Source organism: Xiphophorus couchianus, chromosome 4 (genome assembly GCF_001444195.1).
Source record: "Xiphophorus couchianus chromosome 4, X_couchianus-1.0, whole genome shotgun sequence".
Taxonomy (NCBI): domain Eukaryota; kingdom Metazoa; phylum Chordata; class Actinopteri; order Cyprinodontiformes; family Poeciliidae; genus Xiphophorus; species Xiphophorus couchianus.
In genome coordinates this window covers 8479569-8501829 of record NC_040231.1, presented here as the reverse complement: position 1 = coordinate 8501829, position 22261 = coordinate 8479569, and the positions used below count along the sequence as shown (strand labels likewise).

Genomic DNA, 22261 nt, shown 5'->3' with positions numbered 1-22261 from the left:
GTGAGAAATTGATTTGAAGATTGAACGAGTAGTTTTGAGAATTTCAATTCTGTTCTGAGAAACGCACCAAAGCAACTGAGAAAAACTGTAAATAAAATTTTTGTTTTGAGCAAAATACTTAACATAAGTATATTTGCTTTAAATTATACTTTAGAGCATGACATGAGCCCTCTGGTTGGTTAAGTGTAACCGCCATAGAAAGCCAGTTAGTGACTTTGGTCTCCCGGACTTTGGGGTGTGGTCGGTTCTAGTGGTCAATTTGTAAAACGCTGAGGCACCTTTAAGAGAAATTTTCTTTTTTGCAGTTGTTTCATGATAATGCTTAGTGACCTTTTGGTCTCAGTGGGCTTTTCAGCTATCCCGTGGTTTGAAAACATAAACTAACAGTGTGTTATGCTCTTGCTGACAGTTCTGAATCGTGGCTCTAACCACACACACCAGCGGCACCTCTGGAATGTCTGATAAAATGATATTTATTCCACACATTAATGAGATTAATGAATCGGTGCAACTCAAAGCAGCTTTTCCTTTTTGCCTGGCCCTGAAATAATAACACAAAGGTAATTATAGTGCATCCATCAATCTGCTGCTGGACAGTCTAATTATCTGGGCATTTCTGAAGTGCTCTCACTTCTTTGCACCCATTTGTATTGTTTGATGTGTTATTTTTTCATTAATGGAGAGCTCATCTGCTGCTCTTCCTGCATGTTACAGTGGCCGCCTGTCAGTCGCTGAGGAAGGCGTGATTGAGCACTAAGGGAATGGAGATTGAGAGATCCAAAATTTCCATGATGGATGAAGATGTCATACCGCTAAGAGGTACACATCATCGAGTCATCATGCATCTTGACAAAGAACTCTTATCCTCCAAAGGGAATAATGAGGATGCTGACAACACATTGCCTATAATCAATGGCTCTCAAATGAATAATCAAGTCCTCTAATTGAACATGGAATTTCTTCCTGAAATAAGACTCTTTGTAAAAACTACAGATGAAACCTGAATCTGTCTTTTGCTATGGTGGAGAGCTATGCAGTTCATATTTACATAGAGCAAATAAAAGCTAATGCAGAACTAATCTCTGAAGAGATCAAATACATAAAATAAACCTTTACAAAGCAAATTTAGATTGAAGAAACATTTCCAAATAAACCTTTTTTCACAAAATAAAGCTTTTGAGAGTAATGTATATGTGTAAGAACAGTGAAAAGTACCACTGGTTATAATGTCTATTTACTGTATAGCTCAACAGGCTCAGCAGATATTGGACCAACACACTTTTGTTTGAACAAGAGGCCCCATTTTTTGTTTGTTTAAAAACGTTTGTTCTTGTGTGATGCATACGGAAGAGGATTAGGGCCACTGAAAAAAAAAAATTCAGACTTTAATCGCAGAATTCTGACTTTTTTCTCAGAAAATCTCAGCAATCTTTTTAAAAATGGAGATACATCACTTCTGCAGTAGAATCTAAGCAACTGTAAATGTTAATTGGATAAAACATTTATAAATAGGCTATCTGCTGCATAAGAATTGCAAATAGGTCAAATATAAATATATTATTTGTTAAATTAAGAAATGTAATTTGTTCCCATGTACAAATGAGGGAGAGTGAGAGAATCATCATGTAATGTCATGATAAGTTTCCAGTTTTTGTTCCAAGCATGTTCCAGTTGAACATGTATGGAACAAAACTTAATTGTCACCAGCAAGGAAATACTCAAAGAGATACAGTAATTACTAATTATTAATTAGAAAACTATTTTGAACATTTCTGTTTATGGTTACAGTTAGCCAATTGCTACATAATGTATCTTTTGATGGTGGAGCAAGTGCATAAACTACTAAAACCTATCTTCTCTCTCACAAACTGCCCACTCCCATCAACTGGACTGTAATGGATATCCAAAGCAATGATAATTACGTGTGCTGACCAGGGCATAACAAGGTTTGGCTCAGCCTGCCTCCCATCCTGACTAATTGTGCAGCATATGGAGAGCCACTTCCTGGAGCTTCCTCCCTAATGGTTCCACACAACTGACGTTTCAGAGAGAGAAAATAAAATGTCCCCAGCTGTCTAAATAACTGGGTTTGATTCCCTTCCTCCTCTATTATAAATATCAGCTGCAATAAACCCAGAACTCATTCTACTTTCAGTCTGATGGTAAGACTCCAACAGTTATCCCATGCTTTACATCTGTTTTGATGTGTCCCAATACACCTGAACAAACTGTTTCACCAAGTACAGCTGCTACAGTTCTTTAACCCATTGTTTAGGGAGGATCAGACAGTCTGGGTTTCCACTGGCTCAAAAATGAAACAAGAAATTTATTTAAAAGTCTGTATATGCCCAGCATGCTACAAATCATCTGACTGTCCTGTCTGTGTTCTGAGTCGGACTCGAGGGCAGCGTCACCCCTATCTGATAAACACTCCCTTCCTTCCCTATAGCAATGGAGTATGGGGAGTGAATGGAAAAATGTAGAGTTTGGGCTTAGGTTACATCTGTAGAGGCAGCCATGGACAGGTTAATAGTAAAACTGTGGCATGGTCTCAAATTTAATTTCAATAAGATCATTAAAAATTTGAGACAAGTCATTCTACTTGAATCAAGTGTCTTGTAAACGGCTCATAAATGTCCAGCTCTCTTTGTAAACACTTGGCTCAGTTACTTGCCAGCTCTGGAGGGAGAACACTTACTCATAAGTGCTTCTCTGCTTTGGTTTTACGTGGATACAGAATAGACGACAGTTACCCAAACAAACGGGGAGAAGCATGAATGACTAAGGGGCCATCTTGTCCATGTCACGCAGGGTCACACTTGTGTACAGTTAGACTTGATTAGGTCAAACAGGTACGTAGGTTTTCCCCCTTTCTTTCACTATGGTGCCATTTAGTCTTTTAAGTAAAAACAAATCAAACTATAATGGTAAATTGTTTCAAATAGTACATTTGCTTTAAATGTACACCTCTATCTGTCTATCTGCGTTTGATATAGAGAAAGGAGCACAAAGAATTTTAGTGATTTTATTTAAGTGGCTGATGTCTCAGACAGGTACTGAAGTTCAAATTCAAATCACACGTGACCCTTTGCTGTCGCTATAAATAGCATCCAGTTTGAGATAAAACATTATAATCACTTATGTTAACTGCTGAGATTCTATGTAACTGCCAACACAATATTACACAAATAGCAAAAATTATTATAAATTTAAAAAATAGCACATTTGTATTCAGTCTTATTTACTATAATACCTCTTTGGAAAATATAGTGCTTCCAATAGCTTTCTGAAGTCATATAGTTATTTATTACTAATGTTTGACCTAATTGTAATGAAATGTGTTGTAATGATTAGTATAAATCCAGATGTTTTGTGAAGGCCTAGTAGGTTTGTTAGAGAACATCAGCGCATTGATAAAATCAGGAATCTTAGCAGACAGGTCAATGATAAGGTTGTGGAAATGTTGATGAGAAGGTTAGGTTATTAAACAATTTGACAAACTTTGAACATCTAGAGAGTAATGATAGCTACAGGCTTATCAAGACAAATGTTTCCATTTAAACTGATACACCAGACAAGGAGAGCAAATACATTATATTAGAAATGTCATGGCTGTTTGTTAATATTTATATTATATAATATATAACTGTAATGTATGATTAGATGGAAACTGCTTTAATGATTGGGAAAGTGTCTACGGTAGTTCCCGTATGCGTGGTTCAATTTTATTTGAAAGCAGATTCTGGTATGTGAAGAAGAAGAGAGAGAAACCGGAAGTAAAGGAGAACTATGGAGGAGAGGAGTTAGAGGTTGGCTGGAGGAAGAAAAGAGTGAGTTGCCAATGTGTAAAGTGAAACTCATATGGACTCGCAAGAACTTCGTTTGTGTTCGTGAGGTGGAAATGTGCGGACAGGATTCTCCCGTGAACCTGACGGAATTGTGGAGTGGTGTGAATGACGAACTCGATTGAGAGGGGATTATCTATCTGCTAGCTCAGCGGCTAAAGCTAACTGCCAACAGGACTTGGCTGAAGCATTGGCGGCTTGCCAATGCAAAGAGTAGAGACCTCGGTTGGGGTTATAGGAACTCGAAGGAAGAAATTCTGATGGAATCGTACTGGTTGTGGTGAGAACGTTTTTTTCCCGGACGCTCTCAGGAGTTTGGGGTCATTCCTTACCAGGGACGTTCATCTGGTAAGTGGAAAAACGCTCGTACTTCTCTCGGGCCTTTAGTGAACTGACTGAATCTTTGTTAGATGCCTACTTTAATTTCCCTTTTGTTTTAGATTGGCTAAAAGTACTCTTTGATTTAAGATTTAAGTTGAAACACAACTGCCAAGTGGTATAAGTTTTATTTTTTAAATTATCAACAAGTAAACAGTTGGATACTTTGTTGAAGCTTCTGGTAATTTTGCTGAGTTCAAGACACACTTTATCTTTAACCTAAGCTCTGATCTGACTGCCAAGGGTATCTGTAATTGCGTTGTGCATGAATGAAGGTAAATTTACTTACTTGGTGAAGTAAGAATTTAAATTAGACTTTTGGGTTTCATTCTACAGTTTGTGGTGGGAGAGCTCACTCTACTGAAAGTAGAGATACCATTATATTTAAAGAACTAACTACTTCCTTAATGCCAAGTGCATTAAGTGAGTGCTACAGTTGTGTACATGTGCCAGGGGAGATCTGTGCTACAAAAAAAAAAATCTTAAGATGGTATCCTAATTGCGTGATTGAGCTTAATAAATTCAGACTGCATTCAGCATCAAAGTAGGCAGGCAACAATGACGTAACAGCATCCTGTGTTTGTGTGACCTTCAACCATTTGGCCTGTGTGTATGTTAGCATTTAGCACCTTGTTAGGCCAACACATTTTTGCAAGAAATACATATGTTGTGAGGACACACTGCTCCTTGTGGGGCCAAAAGCTCAGGCCACATAAAAGAAGTGCTGTTTTGTGGTTAGGTTTAGAAATAAGGTGTGAATTGGGTTTAGGTTAGCATTAGGTACAGCATGTACTAGCTAGGGTTTGCAGGGGTGTCAAACTCCAGTCCTCAAGGGCCGGTGTCCTGCAACTTTTAGATGTTCCTCTGCTGCACCACACCTGAACAGAATAATTAGGTCATTAAGGCTCTGGAGAACTGATCTATACAAGGAGGAGGTAATTAAGCCATTTCATTCCAGTGTTTTGTACCTGTGGCGCATCTAAAAACTGCAGGACACCGGCCCTTGAGGACTGGAGTTTGACACCTGTGGTTTAGAGCAAGAGTCAGTTAGGCTGTAGAAATAATTAAAAATGAATGGAAATCAATGCAAAGCCCCTGTGAAGATAGATAGACACCATGTGTTGAGCGTATGTGTAGAAATAATTGTTTGTGTTGAGAAGATGTATGTAAACCATGTTTTCAACTGTAGGTGCATAGTTTCTAGAGTGGTGAGAAGGGTAGAAGGCATTTGGTCACATTTAGTTTTAGTAATTATGACTAAAGGAGTTCCTAAGATACATTTTTGTTTTTCTTAATTTGTGCAGCATTGATATTAAATTTCAATCTTTTCCACAACAATAGTTAGTTTCAAAAGACCTATGATACAATTCTTCCTCCTTTCACATAAGGATGTTATGAGGAACAAATAAATACTTTTGATGATAACATTATATCCAGATCAAATAAGTTTACTTGCATAGCTCGTCAAGATGTCAAGCAGCTCTGTAAAATGCAACATCTCTGCTCTAGACCAAAATAAAAATAACTTCTAAGTCTCAGTGTGACAAGGAGCTATGCTTCCTTTACTCTCGAATGGAAAAATCCGGCTCATCCCAGGCACGACATCTTTAAGTTGAGTTATTCGCCTCAGCGACTGATAGATCACCTCTCCTGTCTGACTTGTGTGGTTTGGGGCGATTTCATTTTCCAGGCCCACTCAGAAGTTATCTAAATCGATTGTACAATAATCTGCTATGCCCTGAAACCACACAGAAAATAATTACTCTGTGTTCACATGTTTGACAGGAAAAATTAGTAACGATCACCCAGAGAGCAGGTGTTTTTCTTTTTCTCCTCTTTCTTTTTTTTAGTCCTCTTCGAGTGCCCGCAGCAGAAAAGGTTGTGTACAAGGCTAGTATTGATTTTGAAACCATTTGACAAAGGATAAATAAGACAGGGGAGAAGGGAGGCCTTAGCCATGAGCTTTTTGATCAATCAACATGTCACAGCTGAAACTCAATTCAATTCTTATTTATCAAAATCGCTTGCATGTTTAGTATGCTATGCAACTGTGCTTCCCTTCAATGTTTAGTGGTCCTTTGAGCCATACACATCACTGTCACCTGCAAAGATTTCACAACTGAATTTGTTTGCTGCAAAGACTTTATCACACAAATGCCTCAAATTCGTGAGAGCTGTATAAGATTAGGATTTTCCATTCACCCATCATTATCATGATGCTGCATGATAATAAAGGACATACAAAGTGACCATAACCAAAATAATAGTCTTTATGTATATGCTGTTGTGTAGGTTGAGTGTCCAGAGGTGTTTATGTTAACAGATGAGCAGCTATTACATTTGATTTCTCATGAAATGGCTGAAACCCCTGTAATTTTGGACAGCCTTCATGTACATTTATGAAGCAGAGGTGAAAGGTTTGGACCCAACCAGTCATTTTATAACAATGCAGTCTGATTAGCTCTGAACACTGAGGGCAGCATCACCTGATTGTAAAATCCATTTCCTTCTATGTATACATGAATGCTCTTTAAACCTTATTTTACTTTGTTATTATGGAAGATAAAAAAGAAACGAGGTCACATTTTTACTGCCATTAAGCAATCTAACCCCTCATCCAAGTGGGATCAGCCACTAACCCTTCATACACTTCACTGGAACGCATAGTAATCTCTTAAACAACAGTGCTAGAACATTTTGAGAAGTTATAGGGTTTAGCAAAAAGGTTAGATAGTGAAATGGTAAGAAACCCTGTTTTAAAGGCCAGCCATGTATCACAAGGTTATGGCAGACAATCTCTGGCCTGTGGGTAATTTAAACCCCACAAAGAAAGTTGAGGAAATTCACTCAGACTTGAATGGGATAATGCACTTTCTTATTGCTGGGAAAATAATGGCCAAAGAGCATTGATCCACACCAGCAATCTGCTAAAACACCTGTTTTTACAGAAGTTGTCACACTTCTTGATGAACATTTACTGAATTGTATTTGAGTTGTAGGACCAGGCTCTTAAATTCTATAGAAACAGGCCTTAAGTTTGTAACCTGCAGCTTCTCCTTTTGGACCTTGTGTTTGTTTGATGAATGATGTATTTTATGTACACTTACACTTAATTATGTTTAGAAAACACTGAAGACCAGGTCATGCTATACTATAAAATCAACATGTGAGTTATTCCTGTGAAATGGTTAAAATTTAACACTAAGATTCAATAAAAGGTGGGTGTTTAGACAGTTTAGATTTGAATTAAACCTGAATTAATGCGATCGTTTTTCACACAAAATGTCCCTTTCAAATCGGGCAATCCCTTATTATGAATTATTAAAGCATTGAATTGAATAGTCTAATGTCGTTTATACATGTCATTAGTTTGCTCCGAGTGCGGTAGATTTTCTTCTGTGTGACTCCTCCGTCAAAGGGAAGAACGGAGACGTTGGTTGGGAGGGAATAACAGTATTTGTATTGAGCAGAGGTGCCATTGTGTCAATGTCAAATGGAGTGTTTGCATGTCTCTCTTTGGCTCGCTGTAGCATGAGCTTTTTTTCATTTCAAATATTTTCAGTGATGCATTAGTGTCACGATGTGTCGGTTCCATTTCTCAGAGACAGGCACAAGTCTGACAAGCTGGGCGGATGTGTAAATACAACAGAAAACACTTAACTATGAGATCATCTTTGCCGGGGTATTAATCTTGCTTTTTAAAGACCTGTGTGTCCCGACTTTGTCCATGATCTTCCTTGCCTGCTGTTGCAATACTCTGAAACATGTTCTTCTAAAAAAAATACCCATTAAGGAGATGGATGCATTTTAGGGATGGTGAGAAAACAAAAGGAGCACATAACTGCTTTTTGGGGTAGGTTAAGGATACCTTTTCAAAGGACTTCTTTGTGCAGAAAACGTCAAGCGGTGCTTAGTGGCTCCTCTAACTCTTGCACTGTAGATACACATAATTCCTTAGCTGATGAATGACTGCAAGAAAACACAGACAGAAATCTGTTTTACAGCAACTGGTGCAAAAAACCCGAAATCTTAGCTATGTGTCTAATTGTTTTAAAAACATCAGCAGCAGATGTACAGCTATATCAATCAACACAAGGGAACTGTTAAGCATCCTACTGCATGATGTTGGTATTCCAGGCCATGTCCCTCACACAGAATGGATCTTGGTTCTATTTACTGAGAGCACATCACAAAACTCAAAATGGGCACGAGGCATGTATTGCAATACATTAAACTCTAGTAACTAAAAAAAACAGCCATGAAATTGTTGGCTTCTCTTGCTTTAACCATTATTGTATTCATAAGTCACTCAGCCCATTGTTGGCTCAAGTCACAGCATGTTGAATTAACAGCTAATGAACAATGTAATATAGATTTTGCTTGAAAAAAAAAACGTATTGCCTTTGTAGTCTGACAAATATATGAAGTCGGTTAACTCGTATCACACTTTTTTTAACCTACCAAACTAAATGTAGAAAGTTAAATAATTGCTAAATTGTATTCACACTTCAATGTTTTTTGGAGTTGCTTCAATCCAACACACCCTTTGCTCCACAGCCTGACTTGCACATAAAATTCTCTTAATTTTAATTTTGTCCAATTAAAATTTTTTGTCAACTATAAACTTGTAAAAAAAATATCTCATAGTCAGGCCATAAATCCTCTTCTAAGCTGGCATAGCAAACTCATATTAAATTCAGCCAGGTAAACTTTAATTAATTAGAACTAAATAAGTAATGCTCATAGACCTTATTCAGAGGTTTTATGCTTGAGACAAAAGAATCATCAATTATCAGGATCTGCAAAAGGAAAAGTGATTGCAGAGAAAAGGTGAGAATCTAAAGAAGTAGAAGAAAAAAGATTTCAAAGTAACATACATGATCAAATTATAAATCAAAACAGAAGTTGAACATTTACAACTATCTTTTTTTCCACCAGAAAAATACAATATGATAGTGAAAGAAAATATAAGGTAGTCTCCATGGAGGCCTGTGAAGTCTGCCCTTATTACCAATGTCAGAGATTCGATTAAGCACAAGGAAAGCAAATGATCCCAATGAACTAATGATTAATCCAGCAAGTCTATTTACTAATGTACCAGAATGCATTAAAGGCATAAGTTAATGGGGACAGGACATCAATTCAAATACAAATGAACCACATTTGCATTGGAAGCTTATTGACTGGTGTAACAAAACGAATTACAAAAGGTAATCTACTTATAAACCTTAGAGATGGATGAAACATGTTTCCCAACATATCTGCTATTTAACCTGAACCGATTCTTGCCTCCAGAAATGACAGCATCAATGCAAACAGATTGACTGGTTTGTCGTCAAACTGAAACATCAGTTCAGATTAAAAGAGACTAGAATTAAATAACCTTATTACCTGGGAGGGCTAGAAGATGGTAGTTAATACTGACTGGACATGACAAATCCAGCTAGTTACTCTGTAATCTGATAAACATATGCAATCATCTTGATATCTAAATGTAAAACTCATTTCTAATGTCAACAGAAATCTTTTTGAACCCTACTGTAATATAGCGATGTGCTGCTATGCCTGGTAGTGATGAAAATCTTCCCTAGTCTTGTCTGCAAGGCAAAGGACAGTGTGAGGGATCATCTGGCATGCCAGAGGCGACACTTCTGTGGCACTTCTCACAAAACACCAACTGAGCACAGGGTTTTCCCAAGGGTTGAGTAAAAAATAAAGAATTAAAACACTCCTCCAACTCTGTGGATCAAAGTCGCAGGCTAAATCCTCGCTTTGTTCTTGTACATAGATGAACATGAAAGCCCACTTCTGTGGATTGCTTCCCTTTGGGCCTTTGGGCACAGAGTTGTGCCCAGAACACAGTCTTATCAATAATGCTGCACTCTTAACTATAGGCTTAAACGAGTGGAGAATATTCCACGATTTGACGGAAATCTATCCATCCCCCCTTCCCAGTGGTAATGACACTTTTACCAGCTTGTCTAATAGCATCTAGTAAGTGATTTTTGTAAGGGGTGGAGAGGAGGTTTAGAAAGAGAAAAGCAGCAGTTCTATTTGATGTTTCGATCTGGGATTGATCTCGGAGGAAAGACTCGCATTCTGAAAGTAGGATTATTGGACTCTCTGGCTCTCCTCAGATGTCAAAGATCTTTGAACAGTCTTGTAAAGTGCACTACTTCCAGGCTGTTGCTGAACTGCTTATGAACTCATCAAACGAGCACCTGTCTACATTTTAATGAGGCGCCATGCACTTGACAAGGGTCCTCTTCCCACACATACCTGTCCCCTTGAGATGCTACCACTTTTTCCTGGAAAACCACAGAACTTATGTGCTTCTAAGTTGCTTCCTCACATTTCCACTTTGACTGAAATAAATATCAACTAAATAAAGATCCTTCTAATTGTACTAGTTGGTATTTCCCAGTGATCTCAGTATATTTTCTATGCTTTTCATTTCTCAATATTTGTACCTTTGACCAATTGTCCAACCTTGGATCCAGGGGAACCGTGGGTTTGACCATTGAACTGCAGACCAAATGTTGACCCTTGCAGAATTGCTGAGTGGTTTTGATGGTTTGGAATTATTTGAGATATTTTTGAGGAGTGATGCCACGAGAGTATGCTGTACCTTGGTTGCTTTTAGGAATTATCCAGTCATGGTATAGCCAAAACAATTGAGGGACGGGGGGGCATTTTTGGATTTTCAGGAGTAGTTACTAAGTGGAGAAAATCTGGCTTGTGAAACTTCGTCTTATTTTTACTTTTCTCATCTTGTGGGATTTGAGACCAGGTCGGAGGCAACGGTTGGGCTAGTTAATTCAGGTTTGGTGACTGTCTTTTTGTAAAGCAGAGACGTTTAAGTACCCTGATGTCTTATTAGAGAGCAATAGCAGGATGGTGTGGGAAGTGGATGTGATTGGCTTACTTTTTCTCCTGGACCTAAAGGTAGAAGTTGTTGGTGACTAAAGAGGACTTAAAATCTCTTGCAGCTAATTTTAGTTAGATGGGTGTGAAATCAAATGAAGCAGAAAAGATGTGAGAGGATACAAAAAGGAAAGTAATATTTTATCCAGTGGTTATGTGTCTATTCTTTCAGGCTGCTATTTTTAAGCAAGGGTTGAGACTTCAGCATATATATTTTACCTTTTACTAGGACTAAAAGAAATGCTGCAAAATTGCTTTCTTTCGATGTACTCTCTTTCGGTCATGGAAGATGCAGGATTTAGTTCAGTACATTCTGAACATATTTCAGCATCATTTTGTTGACAGAAAACAGAAGCATATACAATCCAAGAATTACACAGTTTTATATAACATTTTGTTTTTGCTTTCATTCTCTTTGGATAGTGATAACTTCATGTATTAATTTGAGTGTATTTTGGGGTGTAGAATAACTATGGGTGACAGGAGGTTAAGGGACATGGCTGAACTGTAATTGATAATGTAAAGGCAGATGGGAGTCTCCAGGGAAACGAAAAGAATCCCAGCAGATGGCCAAATTGCTCCTCCTTTCTATGAAGCGGAGGACTCGGCCCTTTCATCCACATGGTATGATGGATCATTAAAGCTCTCTGTGCATAAACACCAGTGTGTATTTAAATATGGATGGAAAAACTGAAAAAAGCTAACAAGCAAAAGTGCCATATTTCTAAAGTGTTGTCAGGAGCATTGGGTTTGGCTATGAGTTATTAGGCTCACCAAGGAAGCTTTCCAACAATGAATTTAATTAAAGACCATCCTCTGAACCATACACCTCCCTCATAGAAACAGGCTGACCATCTGTAATGAATGCGGCGTGTTTACAGTTTCACCAGTTGAGGGGGCTGAGATTAGCAGCTTTCATCATTTCCTAAAAGGGCTAGCACAAATGTTGTGTGATTTTGTTTTAGCAACAAAAACCTAATTAGGAAGAATTTAGGGGGGAAAAAAGCAGACATCCAAACTGAAACACTCAAATGCACAGTAGTTTGTCTTTCCGAAGACACACATTTAACACCTTTTACAGGGTGTTGTGGGAGCTGGACACAGACAGATTGGTTAATATTGCTGAGACTCTTTGATCCCACCCTGGTCCCGAGCTAACTCTATAAATGTCACCCCACACCACCTATTTCATATTTGCTAATGCTTTTATCTCATCTTGCAGTAATTGATCTTCTAATTTGAGAGGTGATGAAGACCAACTACTTGACAGAAAGTGTAGAGTGTATTCTTTCTGTTTCTCATAAAGATGCTTCAATACTAACCAGTTTATCTGTGTTGGAGATTGTAGCTTTAAGCAACTTCTCAAAACCATTTGGACAAAATTGTACATCATTGGTCAAAAATACATGAAACGAACAATCTAAGACAAATGATGCTTCTATATTTAGCAGTTGAGCAAAAGATACATCTAAAAACATGTTAGGATCAAACTGAAATTACTATTAAAATTATTTAAAAATAGTTAATACAATTATTACAAAATATTACAAGTATGTAAATAGTTACTACTATCGATAATCTTAATTACTTGAGTTTATGACAGATATTTACACATGGATGCCTCTTCATTATTTTCATGTAGTATGTGACATTAAAAGCAAATAGCCATTCTTTTAGCTTTCCCCAGCTTTGTCAGCATGGCTCATTGGTGTGACAACATTTTACTTAAAGTGATGTTTAAGTAAATAAAGTTTGTTTGGCACCTTTTACGAACAATACTGTCACAAAACTGGGTCCCTCTAAATTTCTAAGTACAGAATCTTGTTGCTAATATTACTACTTCAGTAATAGTAACATGGATTTTATTTAGTGGTATCAGATTACAGGATGCTAAGCACTTTGTGGGGGTGTGTCACACACAATCGCAAGTACATTACAGTTTGATATTGAAACATAACAAAATGTGAAAAGGATGAATGAATGTGAGTACTTTTTATGTATAGTTCCAGTGTTACAGGTAAATGACTTTCAAGAGTCTTGGAATATGAAATAAAATGCTTTTTTTGTGTGCATGTTTTCAGTTTGCATTAAGTTACTTGGAAGCTATTAGGCCTGTCACGATAGCAAATTTTGCTGAGCGATTAATTGTCTCAAAAAATTATTGCGATAAACGATAATATTGTCTGAAGACCTTTTTACACTGATTTAATGGAAATGACGTAATAATGCATGTGATTTCCTGCCAAAGATAGATACACTTTATTTTCAAAAGAATATTTAACACTGGAGCTGATAAACAAAATAAACAAAACAACCAAAACCAAAATGGATTCTCAGTCTCCATTAATAAAAAATGTACTTGATAAAAACTAAACAACATAAAGCCAAAGTGGAAATAAATACTGCATTCAACCAAAAGATTATGAAGTCTGTATATTATGTTGCCCTTCAGTAATAATTAGATTTAAATAGAGAAAATGGGCACATCGACTACCTAATGCAATAATTCACACTACAAGATTTTTTGCTTCTATTTTTCCCCATAAGACAATGTTAGAACGTTGGTCTTTCTAAGATTGTGTGGTGTGTTACGGTAGATCGTCGTTGCCGCTCCGATCCAAATCAGGGGTTTCCCCGACTGGGAGCTTTAACTACACCTGTTGAATGTGACAGGCAGCCAATCAGAAAGCACGGATTCTCCTCCGCGCTTTCTGAGGGGAAATTACGTCGGGGAATCCCAAACAGCTGACACGGCGCAACCCGAAGTCCAGCCGCCTGGAAACAACATTAACGTTTATTCAACATGCAAAGAATATAGAAATGACAAGAGGAGGAGCTGGAGCGAAATTTCTACTGCAGTTGATAAACCGGTAACTTTTCAGCTGTTCTTCCTTAACGTGACATAAATAGGTTATAATGATTTTCATTCAGTCAGGACTTTACGCTGACACTAGCCACATGCATTGCAGGTAGACTGTAGTAAAGCATTGATTAATGCCTGGTTTTAAAATTAGTTCACTTAACTTGTAGCCATTATTTTGTGCCCATTGTTGGACACCACACGGCAGGAACGAACCCGATGGAACCGTTATACCTAGGATCTCTGTCGGCTAATGTGTGGTCTCTGTCAGGTTTTAAAAATGGGCCGACAGCTCTAAGATCGTGTCGTGTGTGCTGGGCTTTACACTAAGGAAATGAGGAAGGAAGGAGTCAGTGGAGAGCACCGGAGTTGAGCCTGTTTTCATTCGGTGTCATCAACAGAAAGAGAAAAAGGCCGGAAGAGACGATAATGCCGATAATTGAAATGACGTCGATAGTTTTAATTTATCGTACGATTAATCGATTTATCGTTTATCGCGACAGGCCTAGAAGCTATAGTGGCAAGGAGCCATTTTCACACATTGACATAACGTAAAGCTTTGCTTACTGGTTAGCTAAACTCAGTTGCTATTTTACTGCTAAGCATAAATTTTACGATTTCAACATTTTTCAATGTTAAATAAGATTAGACTGAGAGAAAAGCTGTAATTTGTATGTAATCAAGATCATTCCACATCATGCCGTTATTTGGGAGGAAAAAAGATCCATTGAACTGGAAAGTAAACAAGTCATTAAATATGGAATGTACAACACTTCCCTGGGTCTACATTCCAGAGTAACACCAGCAAATATTAATATTTGCTTTTCATTTCAACCAGCAGTGGTACTCTGTTCAGAAGGAGTAAAAAAAAAAGAAACAGAGCTAGAGTGTGGTGAATGTGAACTTCTTACAGGATATTATAAAGTGACTAAGGGTGGAATATTTTGCCTGAAATAGATGGTGACTGTAACTAAGAACTTATTTTCTGAGAAATATGATAAAAATAATTAAATCTGCATGAAAGACTTTGACTGTAGATGAATGTGAATATAAAATGGCTGACGCATATGCAAAAGATATGGCAATAAAAGCATTCCGTTCACTGTAACTGTCAGTTTGTTTTTCTAAAGTTCACTGAAAACTAGTAAAACTAAAACAATACTGAATTGTTTCCAGTCACAAACAAGTTATTCCTTAATTTTATGCCTTGTTTTGAATTATAAATAAGAAAAATAAGTAAAAACAATCAATCATGGTGATGGGACATGGACATGATTTAACCATATACTAAACATATTTGATCAATTACTAATAAAGCATTTTTAGAATATTAATCTGAGGAACAATGTGAGCTTCATCATTGACAACAATAGGATTTCTTTTTATTTAAAACAGGCAATAATCATCTCACTTCTTAGTACTTTTACAGTTTTCATACAATACTTTTTTTGATGCAAAATACTGCAATTCACTGCAGATATTTTGTGACAGCAGTGCTTCAACAGCTCACTCTTTACAGTAATTTTCTGCTTTCTCTTCATTTTTCTAATTTAAATAAAATGTTTTTCTATGACTCCAGGTGACCAGAAGACGTTATCTTAGTTATTCTGGTTTCAGCTGCAGTTACATTCAATGAACAGAAACAGGGAACAGAACGAAAACAAATAGGGAGAAAGAGTAAAACAAACTCAATTACATGACAGTTGATATTTCAATATTTTATCATCATTTATATCTATAATTCATGAAAAAATATTTATTTAAGTAAACACTTAAAAATGCTTTGAATACTTTCAAACTCACCATTATTTAAGAACCTGGGTATAGAATAGCTTGCCTGCAGGCACCAAATATGATTACAAAAGGAGAAAATGTCTATATATGAGTATTAAAAGTAGGGTTAGCAGCTTAAAAGCTGTTCGGTTATCATACAGTCACAGAAGAACAATAAAAAACATATGCCACTTGTTCGAAATATTGGGCAATTATTATTATTATGTTACAGTCATAAGTCCTTCAATAACCTCATGAGCCATAAACGCCAGTAGACGCATGCATTTCAAACACAGATTTGAAATTGTAAAATTTATGCTTAGCAGTAAAATAGCAACTGAGTTTAGCTAACCAGTAAGCAAAGCTTTACATTATGTCAATGTGTGAAAATGGACATTTGACAAGATAGAGAGCCAAGTTTCAGATTTCAGGGAATGGCCTCTCATTCTACACTTCAAAAGAAAACCCTTTATTTTGCTAAAATGGTGTCAGTGTCTGTACTCAATTTTGGTAATAGCTAAAAGAAAGAAACAATCTGGAAGCAATTTGTGATAATACAGTTGAGATTTCTTTTTCCGCTAACAAAGTTATTCTAACTATTGACCTTTCCAGTGCCTGAATGGCATTGCCATGCGTTCCTGAATGGTTCTGCAGCTCTCAAACAAAACTTCTTAATTCAGTGTGTCACTGTTGTTTTAAGCCTCCTCTCCTGGGTGCACCACTTAGACCATAACTTTGTAGCATAACCAACTTTCTTGAAACATTATCTACACAGGAGACCATGCTTATATTCTCATACAATGTATAAAAAAGCCCTTGCATGAGCAATAAGGTATGTAAAACAACAAACGCACAATAATTTTCTCACAGGATGTTGCGTCAGAAATGTGGTGCCAGAAAATGTCTAAACAGGGACAGAATTCACAGTTGTTCTTCACCAGCATGTGGTGCAGTTTGTCATCTCACCATACTATCTCCTTTCACACTGCTGCTCCCTTGTGGTGTGTTAAGATATGATAGGCTTCTCTGACAAAGTGTAAAGTCTCTGAGGATTAATTAGGGACAGGGAAAGAGATAGATTGTGTTAATTCCTGTGCTAAGAGCTAATAAACAGGAGATGAAGAAGCTATAAAAATAGAGATAACCAGAAAGCTTTGATTTATTTACGGAAAAAATTCAGCTCCTACAAACTGAACAAATAAGTGGAGTCTTTTTTACAGTTATTTTACAGATCAAATGGACTGAACTCACGCAATATTTATGTCTTTTATTATTACTCGCCCAAACTTGTCCCTCAGTGATCCTCCTCGTCCCACCCCTTCATCCCAGCTGCTGATTCACACCACAGAAATCAGGTAAATCCCACATTAACTCCAAGGAAACAGCCCATTAATATTTCACTTGTTTTCAAGCCTGTTTGTGCCATATATCAATGCCCAACCACCTCCTTCAGAGTCATACATTAGAACTATTTTTAAAATACTTCATTGTCAGCCTGTGGCAGACTCATTACTTATTAAGATAAGAGAAAAGATGTGCAGGAGCAGTTGGTGGCTCAGCTTGCTTTAAAAGCTCCACTGCACTCCTTCCACCTCCTCTGCTTGCCTGCTGTTCCACCTCTGTCTCTTCTGCCTTTTGTCCTCATACTGTTAGTGAATCTTTAGGACATTTCTTCTTCCATGGTGTATTAAAGGTAAAAAAAAAAAGAGGCCTACTCTGTAAGTCAGAGATGTAATAATACATGACAAGCACACTGTAGGGGTCCAATAAGTTAGTATAAAAAAGATTATGGTTTAAAGCATAATTTTTTTACTAGGTGCAATCCCAATATAAAAATCTATATTGCTGTTTAAAATACACAGAAAAATACCAAACACTAAAAGTCCAAAACATGGCGATTAATTAGTAGGACAGTCCTTATGGCATGACGGGGTATGTGCGCCTCAAGATAGACTGGCGACATCGAGGATCTAACTTGTCTCCTGTCCATTGACTGCTTGAGATAGGCATCACCTCCTCTGTACGACCAAAATCGGATGGATGGAAAGAGAGAGAATTTTGACAACTGCTCTTTATTGAACAAATGACTGATTAACTGAAAAATGCAAATATTTGGCTAAAAATCACTTACTTTGCATTAGCTGTTGGCAGAAGTGCATTTATGCACTTCTCCATTTAGTGAAGTCATTCTCCCTTTAGGAAAAGGAGAATTAAATTGTTGATCCAACTAATTGCACACTCAACACATGAACATATTTTAACATTGCTATTAATCCTGTATCGCAAACAATAAAGGCAACAAACAGATCATGTTTATTGCCTTTATTTGTTTAATAAAGGCAACAAATATGGTTTCTGTTGGAAATCCGCCAGTTTCACATGATAGAGTGGGCTTAAGAGAAGCAATCACAAGTTGCTTCTACGCAAAGAAGCTTTGCACATAATGTTATTTTTACTCAAGGTGATTATACCATTAGAATTTCCCATAGTGTTGACAACAAAAATTAGGAGGAATAAATTACCATTCAATAGAGGATTGCTGCCATATTGCCTCATCTTCTGACAGAACTCAACAATAAATTGTAATTGCTATGACGGGTCTTAAAAAATCAACTACCAAAGGAAGCAAAGATTAGAGGAGAAGATGTGGGAATTTTGAACCCTTTCTGTTCTGTCACTCCTACGGATGATGGCATACCTTTGCAACTATTGAAAACTTGCTGTGGTTCATGACAGTTCTCTGGAACTCACAAATCAAAACTCATGACAGAAGAAGAAAGAGGTTTCCTTTTTTCATTTAATCACCTAATTACACAGACAAATCAAATTGGAAAAGAAAAGTAGTGTGTCTAAATACAATGAATGCACAACTTGGAGGAGATGCATTTCCAGTACCAGGATGGATGTGGCCTCTGTAGCCTACAAAGGCCACACTGAGATGGTCTCCCTAGGATCTCCACTGGTACAGAACCAGGAGTACAAGATGATATGTTTTTGAGATGGTTGAGTTGTTGAGATAAGTGTATTATTAACTGGTTTGACTTTAACCAACCTTACTGTTTACATTAGCTAGATAAAATATTAACCTTTGGCTGAAGGTATAGTCATATTTTTAATATGTTTTTAATATTGTATCTCCTCGTTAGTATAGTGGTGAGGATCCCCGCCTGTCACGCGGGAGACCGGGGTTCGATTCCCCGACGGGGAGTGAAGTTTGTATCAGGTCCCTCTTGAAAATTAGATCTAGATCTCAACGGGGTTTACCTGATTAAATATAGGAATTATTAATATTAATTAAATAACTCTTGTTGCATTATAAAACATGTATGTACCTTAAATGACTACAAACTTTGGAAATATGTATATATTTGTATGTAGTTTTAGAAATGGCAGTGGAAGAAGTGAACAAAGCCATTGAGTCCTTGTTGGCCACGCTTCCAAATAAATTCTTTCATGAAGTTGCTTCTGCTGTTTCTTTCAGTTAAGAGGTCTTTCCTGGTGGCCAACAGAAAAGGCATGTATTGCTAAAATGATTTCTCAGCTATGTTCTTCATTATACACCACCTTTTTCCCAAAGAGCGTGGAGACGGGCATCAAAATTTTAATGTCAAACAATAGTAACCAGAAGATATACAAAATACAGTTTTAAGTGATGGTTTAATTCAGTAAGGGGAAAAAAAGCTTTCTTTGATACAAAGAAATTTCTTCTGAGCTGTGCTATTAACTCAAAGTCAAACAAAAATGACCAATACACACTGAGTCATTCCTAAATGATTTTTAATAGTAATATACTTGTATTTCACATTCATACAAGATGTCACTATTCTGTCACATTTGTGATCTTGACGCAACAAAGAAATATTACTTACAGTGATGCACATTCCATTTATACGTGTGTTCACATATGGATGCTTGTGTGTATGCATTGAGAGATTTCTGTGGGGACATCCCTGCACTTCAAAGTGCAGCTCCCATGACAGCCTGGGGTGCCACATCCATCTATGTCTTTTTGCCAAATTTGATTTTAAATATTTATCACACCATACATCTTAGCTGAAACAAATTGCTGGCAAAGTGCTATTGTCTGTGAAACATGTAGTAAGAAGGATGGAGGCTTTGGAGGGTACATCAATGTTTCATTTGGTAAAATATATGAGTGTGGAGTGCATTTGCAACTACAGCAGTTTTAAAAAGGTAGAACTTTCTCAAATGCATTCTTTTATAGAATGAATGTAGGAGGATGTATTTTGAGAGGAAACACTTTTCCTCACACATCTTTCACAGGGAGCAAGTGTCTATTTGTCTAATTGGTTTTTGTGAGATAAAACAGAATAGCAAATAAAACATTTGGCAATCTAAAAAAAAGTACACTTTTTTAAGGCTGTTTGGTATTGATTTGCTCTGTCCTTTTGGAACTGAGAGTAAAACGTGTAGAAAAAATGAAGTACAAGACATTAAGCTGCTAAAGGTTGCGGTAACTCCCAACCAAATACACTGATAGTGGTTTGTCGCAGAAAAAAAATGCACATTTAATTTGTGATATGGTTAAAGTCTATTACTACTTTTTATTCATGACTAGCAATGGCAGAAACACCATCATTAGAAATGTGATGTACATTGCTGTCAAAGAGTGTTTGTCTCTTTACAGATTTTTTTTTTCTATTTTTGCTGATTTTTCAGACTGAAATTTTTGAATACTTAAGGTGGAGAATGGAATGGAATATTTCCTGTAGAATCTAGAGGGTAAAAAATGAACAATGAGTATAATAGTAAAATTACTAACAGTTTTTACTAAAAAATTTGAGCTAAGCATTTAACACAAAACCAACATATTGAGTTTCAGAAATATTTCTTATATCAACTTTGTAGTTTAGCAGTTGCAGTTTTAGTTTTATTTCTAATTTTGAATTATTAAAAGCACTTTTTAACTACAGTTACTACCTTATATATTTTTATATTTTATAAAGAGACTAATTTACAAAACAGCTTGTACATTTTGCCCTCTATAAGTTGTTTGGCCCAAATTTAAAGCAATACTAAAGCCATACTTAAGCTCCAGTACTTGCCTTACTGTGTCTGACTGACCTTTTTAGTTAAAAGGTAGCAATGTTGAGTAAATTTAACAAAACCCCACTATGATTACAATAGGCCTTCACAGTGTTGTCGCTGCTCAAGCAGAAAAATTTAAATATCCTGCTTAGATTTTTAAAAAAGTAAATAAAAATCTATGCTGCAATACCAAACTAAGAATATATTTTATTTTGACTTCCATGTTGACTGAATTGAGTAAGAAAGCAGTGAACATTTTAATATTAGCTAACAAGCTTCGTTCTTCATCAGTGTATTATTATGGGAATAAATAAATAAATCTTTGAGATGGACCTTTTCTTTTGGGACATGTCTCTTCTAACTTTGCATTCCTAGACACTGAAAATTTTGCCCATTCTTTGCAAATTAGTTTAAGCTCATTCAGGCTGCATATTGTATGTGAACTTCAGTTTCCGAGGCTTGTCAGAAATTATTCATTGGATTGAAGCATAGGCCATTGTAATACAGGGATGTTCCTTGATCGACGAAATAGCTCTTTGGACTTGTCTTGGAGAATGGTGAACTCCTGAATTTATTTCCATATATTCTCATGGCTTATCAGTACACAAAAAAATCTACATTTTTTTAATTCCACTCTACCGTGGTAAAGTCTTGGTTAGTCAATTTAACATGGCAAATGTTTAAAAATTTAAAAGTACTAAGAATACTTGTCATGTTTTGCAAGTCACTGCATATTCAGCCTCCTGGAAATCTTTCTGAACTCACTTCTGCTTTTCTGTTATTCATTTGACCACCACATGATGGTGCTGTTGTCTTTTTTTTTTATTTTGCAGACTTGAGACATCTGTTGGGAAACATCCTGCAATGGTGTTAAATTTTAGAAACTGAGACCCATGTTTTCTTGCAAATATATTTTGGTCTAATTAACTTACTCCCATTTATTTCACATGTGCCACATTTCCAAAGTGCTTATAAAATGTATCATCTGCTAATTATTTAAACCATTACTTTTGTTTTGGCCTCAGGATTTTCCCCAAAACTGTAACAGACATTCAAGTTTTATGGCGAATTCACTCAAACCATGAAACACTAAATTCATGTCTTTCTTAGTATCTACAAGACCCCACAGCACATTGTCCAGTAGATGGCACTAGTGTACCAGCAAATTTGGAGTGCAGTGGCATGAGCCACTGTGCTGATGCCATTGTCTAATTCAATCTCCATCCCCTTTTTGAAAGAGCTGGATAGAAATACAGGAATGATTAATTACCAATTCAGTGTTAGTACATATTATTTTCCAGTGTTCAAAAGAAGGTACACAAACAGTGCAGCTCACGAAAACAAAATGATTCAGTAGCTTTAAGGTCATTTGTAAATGCATCTAGCAAAGCTCCTTGGTGCATAAATATGTATTACTTCTGCAAATCAATTA

The 22261-nt window shown here is 36.6% G+C and overlaps 1 long non-coding RNA gene across 2 annotated transcripts in view; it reads left to right on the top strand.

The window, feature by feature from the left end:
• Positions 1–3790: 3790 nt before the first annotated feature.
• The window catches only part of LOC114143523 (uncharacterized), a 92809-nt gene continuing 74338 nt past the window's right edge, over positions 3791–22261 (top strand). For both annotated transcript variants that reach the window (XR_003595266.1, XR_003595265.1), the window contains exon 1: positions 3791–4193. This is a non-coding gene — a long non-coding RNA (uncharacterized LOC114143523). The remainder of the gene's footprint in view (positions 4194–22261) is intronic.